Here is a 9,451-nt window from a genome sequence, read left to right as displayed (position 1 = left end):
AATCCAGATTATGATGAAGATCTTCATCTTCTTCATGAAGATGAAGATGAAGATGATGAACATTCATGCGCAATTTTTCGGAATTTCCAGAAACATCCAGAATTTTACAAATTATATATCGTTGGAAAGCTCTTTCAATGTAGAATTCAAATATCATATTATCTAAGCCTAAATCTCCATGGATTTTCTTAATCGAAGCAAAGAAGTTTCTAGATCTAAACTTGAAATCATCATATCTCACTCAATTTTCATCCAAATTCCACAAAATTTATATCAAAACGATCAGCAAAGCAAGATCTACAAGAATATGTACATAAATTGCAGAATTAAAAGGTTCGAAAATTGCACCTTCTTGAAGCTTCAACAATGGCAGTGGTGGATTCAAGTGTCCAAAAGCATCCAAATCCCTTCTATCAACCTTGTAATGACCTCTGAAGTTGAAATTGAAGCTTGAGATGAACTAGATCTTGATTAAATTTGAATCTCCATCATCATGTTCATGATCTTTAAGTGCTCAATTCTTCACCAAATTTCACAATCAATGGCTTGATCTATACTGAATCATGATCCAAGAACACAAATATGCAATAAAAATCAAGTGTTATTTGAAGAATTTTTGTGTTCTTTGAAGAAATTTTGAATTTGGAAGAAGAGAAATTTTGGATCTAGATCTAGAATTGTGTAATTCTGAAAATTCTGTTATAATTAACTATTTATATGACATGCTAATCCATTTTCTAATCATGCTTAGGCTTGGCTAATTATTTTTTAATGAGAAAAGAGGTGTTATGCAAAATTTGGTTTTTTCACCCCATGCATGCAAGCATACGTGAACAGTAGCAAATGGCCATGCATTTTCACTTAAAACCATGTTATGAACATGTTGGAATGGTTAAAAAGTCCATATGATGCACCACTTTTGAATTCATGATTTTCCCTCCAAAATTGACATGAATATGCATATGATCATATGATGAATTTTCATGCAAGGTGATGATTGATTTGGAAAGTTCATGTCATGAGAAGAATTTAGCAAAAAGGAGCACTCAAATTGGAGTTATGAGTCAAAAGTTATGCCCTTTTGAAGTTCCATGTACACTTGGCAATGATTTGGTCATATCTCCTCAACCATTCATCAGTTGCTCATGATCTTGGACTTTTTGGAAATGGGAGAGAAAGATCTTCAACTTTCATGTTGGACAAAATTTCATTTGAAGCTTCTTTGATGTTGGAAAGTTGAGTTGAAGTTGGTCCAAAAACTTGCCATTTTTGGAAACTTTCAAATTACAGGTCACTTTCCATTTTTGGAAACTTTTGATCTGGCTTCAAAATCTTCAAGGTAGATGTTTGACATGTTGAATGAACCTCTTTGGGACATGAATGAAGTGTCTCAAACCATTTCTCCATCTCCTAGCCCTCCGTTGACTTGCAGTTGACTTTTATGGGCCTCAGATGACTTGATCATGCACTGTGGACTTTGAACCTTCAACACTTGGCCAAATTGCTTCAAAATGATCCTTGGGTCATGTAAGCTCATTGGAACAACCATAGGGCCTTTGTCTCATGGAAAAACTTTTGCTCTCTTGCACAGATAGACTTCTCCTGACCAGTTTTGACTGATGAGATGTAACATGAGATGCAATGACAATGCAATGTTAATGACCTAAAAATGAAATGAATGTACAAATGGGAGGTGCAAATTTGAGGTGCTACAACATGGAGGTGGGAAAAAAGTTGTAAGTATTTGAGTGTACAACATAATAGGGGGTGAATTAGGTGTAATAGTATTTTTAGAGATTTATGATACTTTTCTAGTTTCTTGAAACTTTCCAGAATTATGAATAAATGATTGAATAAGAAACTAGAAAATAAAAAGCGGAAATGTAAATAAACATAATGATGTATACTAGTTCCTCTTATCAACCTAGGGTACATCTAGTCCCCTCACATCCCATTAGAGATTTCTACTATTGTTAGATTTTTGTACACACCTAATACCAAGACTTCTCCTACAATCTTCTAAAAACAACAAAGAAGCACATCACTTCTTTGATTTCACAAATACACCAACAACTATGGTTGACTTTGAACCAAACCAATTCAAATGACATTTCTCCAACAAATAAAAAATATACCACTTTCTATTTGCAAATACTCTTAGAAAGTACACACACTTTCTTTACAAATTAAGTGACCACACACTTGGTGATCAATTACAATACTTGAACAAATTTGAAAATATGAAGTTGTTCTTGAATCAATTTCAATAGACAATTGATCTTCTCATTCAATGTATAATTCAATAATATATGAACCTTAAATGCTAAAAAAATATTATCAAATTTTTATGAATGATTTTAAAGTTATGCACAAAGTTTTAATATTTTTTTTAAAAAGAATGAACACTTAGGAAATTACTTGAATTGATGTGAAAAATTAATAATGAAAGAGGTAATTTGAAAACTATTCTATTTTTCCTTAAATACATTCTAAGAAACCTATATGAATTGATGTAAATGTTTGAGACATTTTCATGCAGGTTTGAAATGGTTTAGAATGACAATGATTCATGAAAAGACATAATTTTGAATTCTGTCCAAAACTTGCTAAGTCATTTTAACGAACATCTTACTTAACAAGTGCAAGACGAATTTTGAATTTTAAACAACTTTCCAAATTTCAAACAACAACGTGTTTTGTTAAGTCTGTTAATCAAACCTGACATAAAAAGTGCAATGGACCTAACTTAAAACGTGCTGGAATCTTTTTTAAAATAAGCTTTTTATGCATTTTCTTCAAATATTTTTATGCACGATAATTTGAGAACTTTAAATATTAAGGTGCATATTATTTTTTTAGCATATAAAGATTATACATAATGAATTGCAATTGAGTACCTTAGTATCAAGATCAATTTCCTTTACTTCCAAAATATCCATAAGCTTATGCATTCTTGATTCTTGATTCCAAATTTTTTCTTCTTTGATAAACTTTTGTCTTCATCAAAACTAAACTAAGATATATGATGAAAATCTTCTTCACAATATCCCCCTTTTTTATGATGGCAAACCTTTTGATGAGAAGTTTTTGCTTAACTCTTGATTTCTCCTCCTCTCTTGAATATCTTCCCCTTTATTTTATAATATATGTTATAATGTCTTTGGCATCCTAAAAAACAACAAAAATGATCATCTCTTCTCCCATTTTTTGACAATATCAAAAATAAAAAGAGTAAAATCAAAGGAGTAGAATAATATAAGGGAAAATGATATAAAAATATAAAAATGCTTATCTTCTTCACAATACTAGTATATGATGTCAAAGTTGAAATCAATGTTTATGCTTCTTCAAAACATATTTCATTCAATGAATCTTTTTGAATTACTATTTGAAAATTCTAGCACATGATCTTCAAGTACCTACTAAACAATTAATAGTTCTTTGGTATCCAATAATATTTGGGTTCTCTTTGGTTAGATCTCTTTATCACCCATACATACTCATCATAAGGAATACCATAATTTTTTTAGGTAACAAGTATTAGATTTATGGCCTTTTGTCATTACAATAAAAACATGTAGGCTTAAAAACATAATTCCTTTTATTGAAATAAAAGTTATTTCTATCGTAAGGCCTTTTATGATGATCTACAACATGTAATTCCATTGATTCCTTATTGTTGAATTTGCTAGTAGCCTTTACAAAGATAGTTTGACTTGTATTAGGTTTATCAAAATTAGAAAATCAATGTACACATTTATTACTTGAATATATTTGACTAATTAACATATTTTATAAACCAATTTGACTTTTTTCATATTTCTTGATCACTTGGTTTAGTTCAACAATTTTGGATTCGCGATCTTGACATTTATTGCATGTAGAATTTTTGACTTCTAATAATTCCACTTTTGTGTCATTAGCCGTACTTTCTAGTTTTTAAATAGTTTTCTTTTGATTTGAAAATTTTCTAGAAAATTTCAAATATTCATCATATAATTCATTAAAAGCACTTTGTAATTCATCATATGAAGGTCTATCATCAATTTCATAATCACTAACCTCACGTTCTTCATCAATTGAATGATGTGATTCCATCAATACCTCGCTTGCATGATCTTCATGTGAAGATAAACTTTTTTCATTATCATTCCATGCTACATATGCTTTATTTGGCCTTTTATTCCTTTTGCTCTTAAATTTATTCTTCTTTTGAAGTGTAGGGCATTCACTTTAACATATCCTCTTTCTCCGCATTCAAAGCAAGTAACCTTCCTTCTTAGTGCTTCTCTTTTACTCATTTCTTTTTCCCATTTATTTCTCAAGAAGTTTTCAAATTTCTTGATTATAGCATCATCTCTAAAAACACAATTTTGCGTAAGCCATATTCTGGATCTAAGGAGCAAGTTACCAATAACCCGCTCTAGTTTTCTTGATTTGAAGCGTTAGCACTGGTTTTTTTTTCATAATTGATATGAAAGTAAATATGTTGAAAAATAAATGCAGAAAGTAAATGACACAATGCTTTATCCTGGTTCCCTTTACAATCCAAGAGTACTTCAGTCCCCTCCCTGTGAGAGATTTTCCACTATGTCAGATCTTTGTACAAGTCTTCCACCAAGACATATCCTACAATCTTCTAACATAAGCAACACAAGAGGAAAAGAAAACAATACTTTATTTTTCACTCTCGTTTCCAACAATCCTGGACAACAAGGTATAAACAAATCTGAGTTTGTAACAAAAGTTATTGCTCTTAAATCAATTATGTATTAATTGATATTCTCTTTGTATTTATCACAATCCTAAAATATACACGTAAGTGCTCAAAATAATATGAATGAAACTTTAATGAATATGTATGAAAGTTCATGCAGAAAGATTCATATTTGAAAGTTTAGAAACTTGTTTGAATTATGAGATGTGAGAGTTATATATCAAAGAATTTCTTTTGAAATATAAAAGTTTTGTGTCTAAGAGTTTCTTTTTTGAAAAATGAAATCACGGGTACATATACATGTAATATATCCTTCTGAAAGAGTGTATATTCATGAAACATTGTCATGTTTGGTGTATGAAAGTTGCAAAATATCGAAATCAATTTTTTCATGAAAAAGTGTCGCTGCTTCAGTGGTAACCGATTAACACAATAAGCGTAATTGGTTACAGATGAAGCAATATATAAAAATTGAAATTTTCAAATGTGTAACTAGTTATCAGAAATGGTGTTTTTGCATGAATTCTACTAAGTCCACAATGTATACCTTGACTATATTCATCTTAGGTCTAGAAAATGTATTCATTTTTCAAGATTTTTTTCTGCTTAATATGAGTTGATACATAGAGGTTTGGAGTTGTTACATAGAAGTTTAGAGACGATACATAGAAATTTAGAGTTGATACATAGAAGTTTAGAGTTGATACTGTTGGTGTAAGCCCTAGAGGCCAACACTTTTGGTACTTGTATCGAATTATTTATTAATAATAAAATGTTTTTTCTTTATTATGTTTATTTAATAAAGTCCCTAGAATAGTTAGTCCGTTTAATGCATCAAGTGTGACTTAATCATGAGATCCCATTAAACATAAGGACAATATTCTTAAAGTATCCATAGTCGAGCTTTGTTGTGAAATGGGATAACATTAAAGCATTAAGACTATTATGTATATAGACTGATGATCACATCTCATGGATAGTGGATAAGGAGTTATCAAGTCTTAAACATAGGTATGAATATTATGAGTAATATTCATACTGTATTGACCGGCTATGAGAATACTATATAGAATGTTATGCAAAGTGTCATAAGTTATTCTCATGGTGATAGTGGTGTATACCACCCTTCGACCTGAAACAACTATGGACCCTAGATGTAGAGTCGAGTGATTTATTATTGATCAAACATTGTTCGTAACTAGATGATCATAAAGACAGTTGATGGGTACTCCACAAAGCATGCTAAGGGATATGAGTGACCTAGATGGAATTTACCCATCCTGCGTAACAGGATAAATGTCTAAGGGCCCAATATTAAATCGGACAAGAATGACACAGTCTATGCCTTGTGTTCAATATAGACATAAAGGCAAAAGGGTAATTGTACACACAAGTATTATCACAAAAGGATTTGTCAGATCACATGACATTTTCGTGTCTTTGGTAGCAGTGATGTGTTGCTAGATATCGCTCACTATTTATTATGTTAAATACGTGACTTAATATAATTGCCAATGCTGCGAAAACCTATAGGGTCACACACAAAAGGACAGATTGATGAGAGATAGAGTAAATAAGGAACACCATAAGATATGGTGAAATTAAGTGAATTGTATAACATCGTAAGGTACGATGCACTTAAGTAGAATACGAAATATGGCAAGGTACCACGCGCTTAAGTGATTTTGGCATATCATAAGATATGGGCCATATACACTTAAGTGGGCTTTTTAGTTTACAACCCACACAAGTGGTTCTATAAATAGAGCCCTTGTGCATAAGAATTTATTCATATAAAATTTCGTTTCTCTCTCTCACTCAAAGCCTTCATTCGTATCAGTTAGCACTGAGATTGAAGGAATTTGTTCATGTGGACTGAGTAGAGGCGTTGTCACCATTCAATGTTCGTGATCGCTCCATAGATCTACATCAAAGGTTTCAATCTCCACAAGAGGTAACGATTCTATCACTGATCATGCTCATTCGTAAGGATCACTAAAGGAGAAATTTTTAATTTCCGCAGCATTTTGGATTGCTATTCTCCCTTAGATACATATAAGTTTAGAGTTGATACATAGAGGATATGAGTTGATACATAGCTTCAAATTAAATTATTCAAAACCCTCTAGTCAATTTGTATCGACTCCAAGTGAGGATGATTCGATACATAAGCTTAATTATGAATTTCACTTGCACTCTCACTTCAGTATGTAGCGACTCATATGATGGATGAGTTGATACATAATGTAAATCTTAACTTTTTCTTTAATTTCAGTTCAGTATTAGCAACTTCAAATATGAATGAGCCGATACCTACGTAATTTTTTTCCTTTTTAATCCCTTGTATCGACACATGTGAATCCTAGAGTAAATTTCTTTCTCTTTTCTCTTCCCATAAGGATTTGACCAACCATTAACCACTCATTTACTATTCTCATTTCACACTTCTTATCATTTCCAAATAAACCTAGGTTAATTATTTTCCCTTTTCAAAGAGCAATTGACTCATCTCTCATCATTTTAAAATCTCCTTAAAACCTAATCTCCTTTCTTCTTCCACACACCCTTATTTTCATCTTATTTCTTCAAATTTGTGTGATTGGCAATCTATTTTCATAATTTGGGTTAGTTAGTTTCTCTCATTTCACTCAAAAATCTACAATTTCCATTCACACATATTGTCAAACACTTGGTGTGCATCTCTTCAAATCCAAAAATCATGCCTCCAAAAATGAAGAAAGGCAAAAATGTTGCAGGCTCATCATCCTCAACCCCTATCAGTGCTCTATCTCTTCTACCTCCCTTTTGTCTTCAAAACTTTGTAAATCTTTCCGAAATAGACTTGTTGTGAAGTAACATGTTTATGATCCTACAATTGTCGATACGTTGCACATTCCTGAGATCGTCGAGCTTATGTCTCATCAAGAGATTAACCATCTCTTGAGGGTATCCACTGACTATAATGAAGACTTAATACAAGTCTTTTATGTTGGGCTACAATCAATGATAGGATATACATTTATGTTTAAGATGGGAAAATATACCTACCATGTCATGGATGACATGTGAAGGGAAGTTTTTGGTATTTCTATACTCTCTTGGCATTCCACTTTATCTGGTCATTCTTATCATCCCGACTTTGATATAAAAATTTACCTCAATTCGTGTCTAAAAGCTCCATGGCCAGATCACTCCATGGGTATCATGTCAATGGTATCCTTAAAGAGAATTCCTCGTATCATTCATTGGATCGTAAATCATGTACTGCGTCCAAGGAAATGAGGCCATTCTCGACTTGACCAAGCTGAGGTACATCTTCTATATCTTCTTCAAAATAAAATGTTTATAAGTTGGACAAACTACTTTTGTGGCACGAATGTTTGTTGTTAGAGAATTTAATCGAGGATCCTCCTTATGTTATGCTTCAATAATTGCAAAGTTTCTTCGGCACTTCGATATTGGTGTGCCAAAACTTCAGAACATATCTCCTAATCAAGCTCAAGAATTCAATATGATCACAATGAAACACATGGGATGTCATTGGGATGGTGATCTCAAGGTTAACTACTATAAGATGAAGGGATCTGGTAAGATCATCTATAATTATGATGGTCCAACTGAGTTTGGTATTGATGAACGACGGGTAAAAGAACAAGCTCCTAATATGGATGTAGACATGGTTGGCACTTACCTTGATGATGATAATGATTGGCAACATGGTGTAGCTGAATATGAAGATCCACAGGGATAGGGTCAGTGGCAACATAACTCATGGACTCAACATGGCACTACTTACAGAAACTACTATGGTGTTGGCTCAACTGGTGACAAATCATATATTTTTACCTTACTCAAGAACATGTGTGTTGAGCAACGCTAGCACCACGAAGAGGATTCAGGTAGGCGTGACGAGTTTGAAGCTACTCAAGCGGAGCGTTTTAGAGAGGTTCACGAATATCTAACAGCCCAAAACAACAATTTCAACAGTTTTGCCTCGTATGTTATGAAGCAATTTAATGAGATTCATAAAAACATAGCTTCCAACCATGCTGCAACTCAAGCTGGCATCCGTGATATGATTTGTTATAAGAATGAAAATCACCAACACTATTTTTTGTCTTATCGGGAGATGTGTAATTTATGGGATTCTAAATATGGAGTTGACGGTGCAATATGGTTTCAGGGTATAGGTTGAGGTTGAGGTCAAGTCCGTGGTCATGGTCATTAGTTGATCTTCCTTGTGGAAATTTTTTATTATGCATGCATTTATATTTTCATATCTTTATGTTTATTTTGTTATTCTATTGTAACCTTCTGACAATTATGTTATGAATTTCATCTGTTTTTGTTTGTTTGGTTGTGTATTTATGTATATGTTTTGGTTCACTTTGACATAATTTTATGTGAGTGCACATTTTTGTTGGATTTTTTTACTCTTTGCAACACCTATGAGTGATTTATATGTTGTTGTGTATTTTCAATAATACTTCCATATTTGTCTCTTTTTAATGTTGTCAATGGGGGAGAAATACAAGTTTTTATGATGCACATATTCAGGGAGAGCGATGATCAAGATACCAAATGCTTTATACATTTTTCTGTCACAAAAAAATGGGAGTATGTGTGTGAACTATCCTCTTAGATATGTTTTGAATGATGTCAAAACTAGGACACTTAGTATTTGTGTATATTGGATATTGTTGTCGGTACATGATTGCTATGAGTCAATACATC

Source organism: Lathyrus oleraceus, chromosome 6 (genome assembly GCF_024323335.1).
Source record: "Lathyrus oleraceus cultivar Zhongwan6 chromosome 6, CAAS_Psat_ZW6_1.0, whole genome shotgun sequence".
Lineage (NCBI taxonomy): Eukaryota > Viridiplantae > Streptophyta > Magnoliopsida > Fabales > Fabaceae > Lathyrus > Lathyrus oleraceus.
The sequence above is the reverse complement of the archived record's forward strand: the minus strand, read 5'-3'. Positions refer to the sequence as shown.